The sequence below is a fragment of the Tauraco erythrolophus genome, chromosome 16 (assembly GCF_009769465.1).
Source record: "Tauraco erythrolophus isolate bTauEry1 chromosome 16, bTauEry1.pri, whole genome shotgun sequence".
Taxonomy (NCBI): domain Eukaryota; kingdom Metazoa; phylum Chordata; class Aves; order Musophagiformes; family Musophagidae; genus Tauraco; species Tauraco erythrolophus.
This window is the reverse complement of record NC_141480.1, coordinates 21,422,678-21,434,885: the sequence shown is the minus strand read 5'-3', so window position 1 is coordinate 21,434,885 and position 12,208 is coordinate 21,422,678.

The following is a 12,208-nucleotide window of genomic DNA, read 5'->3' as shown; positions in this document are numbered from 1 at the left end:
CCACAATGTTGATGCTCTGCAGAGCATATGGGCTGCTGGGAGGCCAGGCAGCAAGTGCCATAATGCTTGTAGAGGGGAATGTCCCCAACAGGTGCTATTTTAAGAGCGGACTCATAGATGGGATAACTTGTTCTTGCCATAGTCCAGGCTCTCATGGCAAGGCCACATGAATCTGGCCTCCAAAGGGCCAGGATTTTTGTCTCCCATCAGGATCCAGTTTCATTACTCTGATGCTGGCCCCTGGACACCTAAGAGGCTGTAGGCACAGGCCGGGCTTGGAGGATGTTAGGGCAGACCAGCACTGCTCTTAATATAGACAGCATCTGCTTAGCACCAAAGAGCTTCAAAGCAGCCATAAATCAGCCTCAGAGTAACCCCATTCTGGTCTGGACCCTGGGGCAGACCACTGCTGCCTCCTTGCACTGTAGAGTGAGGAGTAGGAGCTGGACATGACCTACTCCCTACTCCAAAGAGACCAATCTGCATGGCCAGGAGGCTGGGGCAGTGCTTGGGTGACCTGGATATGTCAACTGCTGCCACTGCAAAGGGAGTAGTGTGTGTGGAGGATGGCATGTGTCCATGTGGACACAATGCTCTGACCCCAGGCAAGTCCGGGGAGAGGAGGTGGTGCAGGAGAAGTCAGTGTGGGTTTTACCGAGTCCTGCATGATGGCTGGAAACTGGGAAGAGGTGAGATTTCGCAGTGGGAATTATATCTTGATGGCTGCAGTTTTATGCTGTTAGTAGGGAAACTGCCACCCCTCAGAGCAGGTACCCTGTGGTATTCAGGAGCCCTTGGCTCCTGGAAGGCAGACAGAAGAGCATTAGGGAGAAGGGAGTAACATTGACACTCTCATAACAGTGCTTTGTGCTCCCTACAAAGCGTTTTATCCCAAGAATGCCAAGTGCTTTGCAAGATCCTAAATAATTAAGCTGCAGAACAGTACCATGCAAGACAGAAATATCTCCCTCCCTCCTAAAATCCATCCATCTGGGGTGGCCCACAGTAGTGTGACCCAATGGGCAGGGCAGAAAAGGAAAAATGCTCTGAGCCTGCCAGCTCAATGCACTGAGGGACTCAGAGTAAATACTGCGCTGCAGTTTCCCTGGCACACTCTGAGCTCTGCAGGGACTTTTCAGAGCATCACAGAATGGTTTGGGTTGGAAAGGACCTCAAAGATCATCTAGTTCCAACCCCCCTGCCACGGGCAGGGACACCTTCCGCTAGACAAGGTTGCTCAAAGTCCCATCCAGCCTGGCCTTGAACATTTCCAGGGGTGGGACGTCCACAACTTTTTCTGGGATACTCAGCCTTTACCAGGGTAGGAGGCTGTGTCTCAGCAGCAGTCCTCTCCAGACCTTGATTTGTTCAGTGCTTCTCTATTAGCTGGAATAATCATGGGTTTTGGCCCTGGTCCTGGAAGAACTGGGCATGACCCTTACAGCCCTGGAACAGCCCTGTCCAAGGGCTCTAAACGTTGCATGTGGGAGTTGCTTCAAGCCCCGTGGCTGGTGTTAGGAGCTCCCCAAGTGCCACTAACCAAGGGGTTTTGACTCAAGTGATACCAAACTTCACAGGACACCCATGTGATCTGCCTACAGCCCTTCTGCTGGCACTGCCCCGTGGCCAACCCCAACCCAGAGGACCTGCTGGTATCAGACCCTTGCACAATTGTGCCCTGTCTGCTAGCGTGGCCCTTCCCTTGCGCTTGTGAATCCCATTTGCACACTATTTACATCCCGCAGGACAGCACGTAGGCGCCTCTATCAACAAAAAGCTGTGCGAGCCCCTTCTCAGCCAGCTCCCCTACTGCTGTGGACTGCCCTTGCTTCCAGATGCCTCAGCAGCAATTTAGAAGCTTAAGAGCACAGGGAGAGCCCAGGTCTGTCTTTTTTGACATTGGCTTTCCACCTCCCAGTAGTGGGACCCAGGTCACCTCAGCCTTGTCTGTGCTGGAGACATGGCATGGCAACCTCTGCACTTGAACTCCGCTTTTCTGGTGCGAACAGGATCGCTGCTGTGCTGCCACACAGCTCAGCCGAGGAAAACCTCCTTCTGCTTAAGAAGCTGGCACAGAAGGAGGGAGGAGTGGATGAAGGGAGGGAGTGGAAGCCTGAAATCTCTCTAGGAAGTACTGTGAGTAGCTGCTGAGCCTGGGGAAAATCCCAATTGGAGAAAAGGCTCCATCTGAATGACCTTCACTGCCAGCTGAGCTTGTTTAGGCGCGGAGGATCTGACTGGGGCTCTGGGAGGCTGTGCCAGGGGGAGCAGCTGCTCCCTGAAGAGCAAACACTTCATTGAGCCCAGTCTCATGATCTAAGTGCCTGGCCTCTCCTCTCCAAAAGAGCAGGTTGAGAATGGACTTCTTTCCTCCATGTACTGTGGTTGTCCCTCTCCCTGCTCATGGCTACAGCTGGGTGGGACCCTGTGGTTCCTGGGCCCTTTAAGGCACCCAGTCCTCACTTCTGACACAAGACTGAGAGGTTTCCTGCAGAAAGCCTGGCTTGTGCATCTCTTTTTCCTATTCTTACACCTGCATTTCTCTCCACTGTGGTGCTTTATCCTTCACAAGGCCTGTCCTGTGTGGTACAGCTCTGGTCTCACCTGGATTAATGGGATGGCTTTTGAGTCCTCAGACTTATGCAGGGAGAGAAGCACCCACCAGCTGAAGCCAACAGTAGCAGCAAAGACCTTGCTTTATGCCAAAGGACTGGCCCCCGAAGCAAAGGGAACTGGGTTGATGGTTTGTACCCAAGTCCCTCCAAGGTGCCTGCTGTAGTTCGGTCAGTGGAGAGAGGGCCAAAATTTCCTCCTCGGGTGGCAGGAGGCTTTCTAGGTGTTGGGGTCATGGTCACAGGCACCCATGGTCTGGCACAGCCAGGCTTATGTGGCCCCAGGGTCCCCAAACCTGGATAGAGTGCTGCTCACTAGCTTGCTCAGCAAGCCAAGCCCTGCAGCTCATCAGAGCAGGTTTTGGAGCCCATGTACTGTCCTTTCTGGGCAATTAATGCAGATTTGTGTTTTCTGGAAGCTCTGGAGGGATCTCCCAATGGGATCCCGACATTAAAGCATACTCTTTATGAGAGCAAACTGTGGCTCCTCTGTTGTGGGACATGTGTAAGCTCTTGGCTCCAGCCAGGGGCCTGTTCGTGATGTCCTGGAGCCCCAAACCCAAGCACAGCTTTGATTAAGTATTTTGATTGGGGTTTATTTGGCTCACCAGGCCTGCACTGCCATGGGGAAGCTTGGAGAGGGCTGCAGGGCTGGGCAGGTTGGTTTCAGTTGTTCTGTGCCTGTTGTGAGCTCTCTGCCCTGTTGGGTGTGCTGATGGCCACAGAGGTGCAGGTGTCCTAGCATGGACGAGGCCGAGCAACCTCTGCAAGAGGTGCTGGAGCCACTGGCATAGCTCAGCCCAGTGCGCAGCGTTGTAGCTGCCCCTGCCAGTGCCCCTGTCTCAGACTGGGTTCCCTTCCCAGACACCCAGCCCGTTGCATCTGCTGCTCGAGTCCTACGGCTCCACAGCTGGGCTGGCTCTGGCATCTGAACTTCCAAGGAAGGAATTTAGATCTGCAGTTCCCACAGCATCACACAGCCCCAGGACCCCTCCTGCTCCCGGCTGCCGGAGAAACCTTTTGCCGCAGCCAGGAGGGGTGAGGCGAGAGCAGGGGGACAGGACAGGGTGGGATGGGGACAGGTTTGTCCTGCAGCGCAATGCACTGGCACCCTCTAATGACACAATTATGTATATTCAGTGGATGCCCGAGTCGCTCGCCCCAGTCCTTCCTACCATGCTATGGCTGACTGGTGCACTGCTCACAGGTACTTTGAAGGCTCCAGTGGGGCAGGGCCACAAACTGGGTTCCCTCTTCTTCCCCCTGCTGTGCGTCAAATCCTCAGCCTCAGCTCCCCATGCTGCGATTTCCCAGGGTGTAAACAGGGATGGTGCGAGACAGCAAGAGGAGTTTGTGTTTATGCACTTCTCCTACCAGGTGCAGTGTCAGCGAGGACTCTGTTCCCATCCCTCCCAGCCCCAGGAGCAAAGCCAGCTGTGGTTGACCCTGCACTGCTGGAATGGGAGAGCTGGTGAGCCTGCTGCCAGGACGTGTAATCCCAGCTTTTTCCCATGCTGCCCAGGCCAGCTCAGGAAGCCCTTTTACTCTGACTCGTCCTGCCCCAGAGACTCCAGAAGAGTTTGCCAGCTTGGTTCCCACAGGCTCCAATCTCTCCTTCCCAGCCTGCTTTGGGACAAAGCCATAGAGTGTGCAGCTGAAAGGAGATTGCTCAACTTCATCCCGAATGATGCTGAACCTAATGAGAAGCAGAGCTGCACCACACCCGCAGCATTTGGCTGCTTGGTAACACTGTGCCTTGGCCAATGGTCTGGGTGGCCAGTGTGGGCTTTGGAGATGCACAGCAGGACTCTGTGTCCCGCGTGGCAGATTGGAGGGAGACTGGGCTCCTCTGCCAGCTGCTGCAGCCCTGCTGAGCCCCTACAGCGTGGCTCTGAGAGCCTGATGGAGTTAAAATCACTGTGGAAGAGTTTGGCTTTGCTCAGTAAGATTGGTTTAGCCATGCTCAGCAAGGGCCCAGACCCAGTGGCAGAGCTTGCCACAACGGCAGGCAGCAGCAATCTTAGCGTGGGGTGGACAAATAAGGTTAGCTCTTCTTGGATGCTGTGTTAGGTTAACAAAAGGCTTTGGTGCCCTGGGTTTGAGTTTGGACATCTGGACTAGCAGGGCATGTCCCAGTGCTGTCCTGCCAGTCTCTTGGCCAAGATCAGCATCTCTCTGCCTCTCACCACTGGGAACTCTAGGGAACAGCCCTGGCAAAACCAGGATTGTGCATCTCTGTACAAACAGGCCAACAAGATCTCGAACAGTGAATCAACAGCATGAGCAGGGCCAGGGCCAAGTGCTCCAAGGGATGCCTTTGCCTCTTGCGGCTGAGACACAGGCAGCAGAGCGCATGGAGTGAGCTCCAGTCTGTGTCCCAAAGCACCCCTCCAACAGCTCCTGTGGGAGCTGCCCAGCACTAATGTCCTCCCAGGAACTGTCCTCAGAAACCTCTCCCTGCAGGAGTGGATGGTTGTGGTTGGGGAAGCCTTTGTGGACACCGTACAAAACAGAAGGATAGGGATAGAATGGGAATGGGGATGAGATAGGAACAGAAAGGGGATGGGGATGGGGATGAGATGGGAATAGGGATGGGGATATGAAAGGGGTGAGGTGGGATGTGAATGGGATGAGAATGGGGATTAGAGTGGGGTTTAGATGGGGCAGGAATGAGATAAAGATGGGGAGTAGGATAAAGATTGGGAGGAAGAGAAAGGGAGTGTGATAGAGGTGGGAAGGGGAAGGAGTGGTATAGGAGGGGAAGGAATGATGCTGAGATAGAGATAGGAGAGGAAGAGGATGGAAAGGGATGAGAAAGAGATGGCTCCTGTTCAGAGAAGCACATGTTCAGGCGGCATCTTGCACTAGTCAGCCACCATTGGACACAAGCAGCCTTGGAAAGCACTGAATGCCTTTCTTTTCTGTTGTTATCCCAAGGGCTGTGCTGCTGCTCAGCCAGCCAACTGTACCAGCAGGTTTTTATTTTACATTTATTTTCCTAATGACTTGGGTGGCCTGAAAACTTGAGCAGTGAATTGTGACTGCTCAAGATGGGTAAAAATCCACACAATGGATGTGCTCTGCAGTGTGGCATCAGGGATGAGTCACTGACATTACAATTAGGGAAGAAAATAACAGTGGGTTTACAAGCTTCTTTCCAGGAGCATTGCATTTCTCCTGAATTGCAATGATGTTTTAGACAAGTTTATGGGACATTGCCCATGTCAAAAAATGCACAGAAACGGAAGAAATGGTAGCTGACATAAAACAGTTTAACAATTAAGGGAGGAAGAAAAAACAGCATTGTTTTTTACAGTGACAGCTTAGGTGCTTTGGGAGGGACACTTTGGGGTCAGCAGAGGAAACCATAGCAAAACTCAGGGACAGGGGACAGTGTTTTGTGCTCTGACACAGAGTCCAAGGTGATGCAGGTAACCTGAGCAGAAAGGGCACGCAGGGAATGAGTCCCCAGGAGTGATGGGAGTCCCACGAATGCCTCCTCCTCAGCTATGCAAGTCTCAGCACGTTGCTGGAGAGAACCTCTGCAGAGTGCAGCAGTCAAGGAAGATGCATCACCCATGGATTGGAGCCCAGCATTTGCATTTGCATTTCCATTAGTCCAGGAAAGCAAAATCTGATCTTTTTATTGTTTTCCAGTAGCTTTATTTTATCCTTCTGGAAAGGCACGTAATGCTTTGCAATGACCAGGGTTGTAAAGCACGGAGCAAAGAAGCTCCATTGTGAACGGGCACATATATAATCTTTATGGCCTTGCACTCGCACCAGGTTTCAGCAGGTCCTGGCGACGAGGCTGAACACAGCCCTCCAGTCCGCGCAGTGCCAGGGAGACTTGTGACACCCACAGTGGCTGTCACCTCTTTAGCACGCTGCCCCAGTGCTGGGAGGAAAGGCTAGCAGGTCCCAAGGGCTCAGCAGGGCTCGGGCACAGGCCGTCCGTGTGGGTCTGTCGGGCTTGCCTTCGCTTGGATATCAGCAACTGCACGAGAAGCTCTGCGAAACCCGGTGCCCTGGGCATTCAAGTCGTCACCACCTCAGCCAAGAGACACAGCTGTGCCACCCGCACTAGGACCAGGGCAGAGGAAAGCTGCTCCTCACCCGTCCCCAGGCGGGCAGCAGGCGTCAGCCAGCTCTTGCCTGTGGGCTCTGAACAATCCTCAAGTTCATCTTCTTGGATTTACATGTTTTTAATTATTTTAATTAAACACAGAGGAGATGTTCCAAGGTGGAGACCAGACAGCTGCTGCTGCCATTGGGAAGAAGAGCCCTGCCTGCTTGCTGTGATCACTCTCCCGCACTGCCTCCATCCCCAAAGCAATAGGACATAATGCTGGAGAGAGCCATTTTCCTGTGCCCTGATTCTCCCAGGCAGCCATCAAGCAAGCCATCTAGTCCAGCCTCCAAGGACAGACTTTCCAGCTCCCACTGTCCCTGGGAAATCCTGGCAGGAGGCTTCTGGAGTGCTGGCATTTCTTCCCTCTAGTTTTCCCTCCTTTTCTGGGGACTCCCTTCTCCTGGAGCACCATGTATGGCAGCCACCATGCCCACACCACTGATGACAACCAGAGCAGCATGTCCCTGGGTTGTGCTTTATGCCAGTGACATCACGTGATGGGATGTTTGCCAGCTACTGGCTATTTTTGGTCTGAGATCCCATCAATCCTTTCTGTCCCAGGACTCCCAGATGTGCTAGACCTGAGCCCCTGTTGGAGCATGGTTTGTATCTCTATCATTAAGACCGTAGGAAGAAGCAGATGCTAGTTAGTCCCCTCTGTCACTGGAGACACTGTTCTGGTGGTGCCATCCAGCAGCATCTTTAACGCAGTGGGAAAATTCCCTCAGTACAAGTTAATATGGGCTATTCCCAAATACTTTGTTGTGGAATCATACACGCAGTTACAGTTGGAGTTTGACCTTGATGATTGAAGCCTGTGTTCTTGATGAAGTTGGGAAACACCGATAAAGAGGAAGAATGCTGATAAAAAGGAAAAAGGAGTGTGAGCAGCTGGCATGGGGAGTGTGAGAAGCTGACATTTAGCTTAGCAGATAGAAAATGATGCTTTTTTAGGCATATCCAATAGCAAACTAAAACAGGCGCGTGCACTACTGGTAGTAACCCATCCTAACTAAGCAAAGGGTGTGTGGACACATCGTGGCTGGAAGAATGATCTATAAAAGCTGCTTGTAAATTGTAATAAATATCTCTGGGATCACATCTATGGAGTCCGTGCGTTAACCTGCCGCACTTTGTTCCATCCCTTGAGAAGGTCACTTCCCCAAAGATACCAGGGACCAGAGCTCCCTGGATTCCAGAGGATGGTGACAATCTCCTGCCCTTAAATGCCGCCAGCTGCTGCCTGGTCAGACTGTCCCCAGCCCATTCCCTGTCATGCCTCGCATGGGCAGCTGCACATGGTCCGCAGCCCGGGTAGCGCAGGGCACCTGTAGCTCTGGGCAGTGATGGGAACATCCACATCACTTAATCTGCCTGGCTTGCGGCTGTCCCTGCTGTGTCTGCTGGTGGGTGAGCGTGGCGTGGGAACTTGGGAGCCTCCCTGAGAATGGATGATTGAGCCTTGTAAATGTCCTCTTGAAGGAGATGACTGAGCTTTGGTGCTTGCCAGGAGCTGCGGAGCTGAAGATCAATTATTTACATACCTGACGCCCATTATGCAGGGTTTGCACCCTATTAAAACAGCAGCACGGCATGCGTCCGGATCTCCAATGAAGTGCCTGTCTCCGAGTGGCAAAACCACAGGGCAAGCTGTGAAATGAGATGTCTGTGCAGCATTTCACCTTGATGTGCAACTTTTGGCTAATCAGACTAATCTCAGTGTGCCTATCCCTGTCCTGAGATTCCAGGAATGTGCTCCACAACAGTGCTTTGCAGCTTTCACTGCAGGACAACACCAACTTGCTGCGTTTAGGAGCACATCCCAGTTTGTGAGGAGCTCAGTGGTGTCCACTTTTGAACACCTCCTTCCAAAGACAACCAGAGCCAAGCATAGCAAAGATGCTCAGTCTCTTCGGGTTAATTGACACAAGTGAAGAGTCAGTCCTGGTCAACATGGGGTTAGATGTCTGGAAACAGCTGCTATTTGGCTCCAGGAGGAGAAAATATGGAGAATCCACAGCTGGATAGACAGGTTTGGATGAAAAATATCCTGTCTGGCTGCTGAGGACTGATGGAGGGTGATGTTGGAGTCTCAGATGCCTCATCCTGAAGATCAGGACAGGGTGAGACAGTGACTGTAGACTTCAGGATCCTGAGGGGAGGGAGGAGGGTGAAAAGCAATCTCACAATCCTGGTCTTTAAGAGGGCAGACTTTGGCCTCTTCAAAGATCTGCTTGGAAGAATCCCCATGGGATAAAGCCCTGGAGGGAAGAAGGGCACAGGAAAGCTGGTTGATATTCAAGGATCACCTCCTCCAAGCTCAAGAAGCAGTGGGTTGGGTTTATGTGGTGGGGTTTTGGTAGCAGGGGAGGGGCTACAGGGATAGTCCCTGTAAGAAGATGTTGGAAGCTTCCCCAGCTCCAAGTCGGACCTGCCTCTGGCCAGGGCTGAGCCAATCAGTGCCTCTGTGAATAAACGTATTTTAGAAGGGGACAAAGGAACCTGTGCCATGTGGGACCTGCAGCTGAGAGAGAGGCGGGGGAGGCAGGGCCCTGGACCCCAGCCTCCTGTGCAGGTGGCTAACCATGCTGAGCCACTGCCACTCGACTGGACATGGCTGTGGTGATGTGTCTTGTAGCACTCTGAAGTGCCTTGCTCCTGGGATGCCTGCTGGGTGGAGTTCATCCAGCCGGGACTGCCGAGGTTCATTGAACCGGTCAGGCCCAGTGCGGCTGCAACGGAGAGAGGACTGAGACCTGAGAGAAGCGGCTACACAGGCACCAAGGTCAGTGAAGATGGAGTGGGAGGAGGTGTGCTGGAGCTGAGATTCCCCTGCAGCCCATGGTGAGATGGCAGGTGGCCCCCCTGCTGCCCGTGAGATTAACGGTGGGGCAGAGATCCACCTGCAGCCCTTGGAGAACCCCACGCTGGGGGTGGGTGGCTGGGCCTGAAGGCGTTTGTAGAAGACTGTGTCCCATGGGAAAGGATCCCACGCTGCTGGAGATGAACAGTGGAGCAGAGATGTATCTGCAGTCTGTGGGAAAGGGACTCCACACCGGAGTGGATGGTTGTGCCCCGAGAAGCCGTGACTCCATGGGAAAAGCCCACACTGGAGCAGTCATGGGTAAGGACTGGATTCCTCGGGAAGGATTCATGTTGGAGAAGTTTGTGGAGAACTGTCTCCTGTGGGAAGGGGCCCCACGTTGGAGCACGGGAGGAGCATGAGGAGTCCACTCCCTGAGGCGGAAGGAGTGGCAGAAATAACGTGTGATGAACTGACCTGCAACCCCCATTCGTCATCCCCCTGCGCTGCAGAGGGGGAGAAAGCAGAGCTGGGAAGAAGGGAGGGGTGGGGGGAAGGTGTTTTTAGGATCTGGCTTTGTTTTTCATTATCCTCTCTGATGTGATTGGTAACAAATTAAATTAATTTGTCCCGAAGCAAAGTCTGTTTTGCTCAGGGCTATCGTTGGTGGGTGATCCCTCCCTTTTCTTATCTCAAGCCTCAAGATTTTTGTTACATTTTCTCCTCTTCGTCCCACTGTGCAAAGCGGGGTGGGGAGGCGGGGAGAAGTGGGCGAGCGGCTGTATAGAATCATAGAATCATGGAATGGTTTGGGTTGGAAGGGACCTCAAAAATCATCCAGTTCCAACCCCCTGCCATGGGCAGGGACACCCTCCACTACACCAGGTTGCCCAAAGCCTCATCCAACCCAGCCTTGAACACTGCCAGGGATGGGGCAGCCACAGCTTCTCTGGGCAGCCTGTGCCAGTGCCTCACCACCCTCAGAGGGAAGAATTTCTTCCTTATATCTAATCTAAATCTGCCCTCTTTCAGTTTAAAGCCATTGCCCCTTGTCCTATCACTACACACCCTTGTAAAAAGCCCCTCTCCAGCTTTCTTGTAGCCCCTTTAGGTATTGGACAACTGCTATAAGATCCCCCTGGAGCCTTCTCTTCTCCAGGCTGAACAGCCCCAACTCTCTCAGCCTGTCTCCATAGCAGAGGTGCTCCAGCCCTCGGATCATCTTCGTGGCCTCCTCTGGACCTGCTCCAACAGCTCCGTGTCCTTCTTGTGTTGGGGACCCCAGAGCTTAACGCAGCACTGCAGGTGGGGTCTCATGAGAGCAGAGTAGAGGGGCAGAATCCCCTCCCTCGACCTGCTGGCCACACTGCTTTGGATGCAGCCCAGGACACGGTTGGCTTTCTGGGCTGCCAGTGCACAGTGCCGGCTCATGTTGAGCTTCTCATCAACCAACACCCCCAAGTCCTTCTCCTCTGGGCTGCTCTCCATGCATCCTCTGCCCAGCCTGTACTTGTGCTTGGGATTGCCCCGACCCATGTGCAGGACCTTGCACTTGGCCTTGTTGAACTTCATGAGCTTCTCACAGGCCCATCTCTCCAGCCCTGTCCAGGTCCCTCTGGATGGCATCCCTTCCCTCCAGCGTGTCCACAACACCACACAGTTTGGTGTCATCTGCAAACTTGCTGAGGGTGCACTCGATCCCACTGTCCATGTCGCCAACAAAGATGTTAAACAGTGCCAGACCCAATACTGACCCCTGAGGAACACCACTCATCACTGACCTCCACTTGGGCATCAAGCTGTTGACCACAACTCTTTGCATGGTGCTTAGTTGCAGCCTGGAGTTAAACCACGACAGGCAGGAAATCCCAACAAGCAGGAAACCAGGCAAAAATGCCAGGATACCTGCATAGAATCAATCATAGAGTCATAGAATGGTTAGGGCTGGAAGGGACCTTCAAAGGTCATCTAGTCCAACCCCCCTGCAAGGAACAGGGATATCTCCATCTAGATCAGGTTGCTCAGGGCCTCGTCCAACCTGGCCTTGAACGTCTCCAGGGATGGAGCATCCACCACCTCTCTGGGCAACCTGTTCCAGTGTTCTACAACTCTCATGGTAAAAAATTTTTCCCTAATATCCAACCTGAATCTACCTCCCTCTATTTTAAAACCATTACCCCTTGTCCTATCACAACAGGCCCTCCTGAACAGCCTCTCCCCATCTTTCTTGTAGGCCCCCTTGAGGTACTGGAAGACCGCTATAAGGTCACCCCGGAGCCTCCTCTTCTCCAGGCTGAACAGCCCCAACTCTTTCAGCCTGTCCTCATAGGAAAGGTGCTCCAGCCCTCTTATCATCTTCGTGGCCCTCCTCTGGACCCTCTCCAACTGGTCCATGTCCTTCTTATGTTGGGGGCTCCAGAACTGGACGCAATACTCCAAGTGAGGTCTCACAAGGGCAGAGTAGAGGGGGAGAATCACCTCCCTCGACCTGCTGGCCACGCTCCTCTTGATGCAGCCCAGGATGTGGTTGGCCTTCTGGGTCGCAAGAGCACATTGCCGGCTCATATGCTCTTATGCATGGATGAACAAGGATCACCTGACCAAATTCAAACACGGAAAGAAAATATAGAGGGTGGAAGCTGTGTTGGATGGCTACAAGCT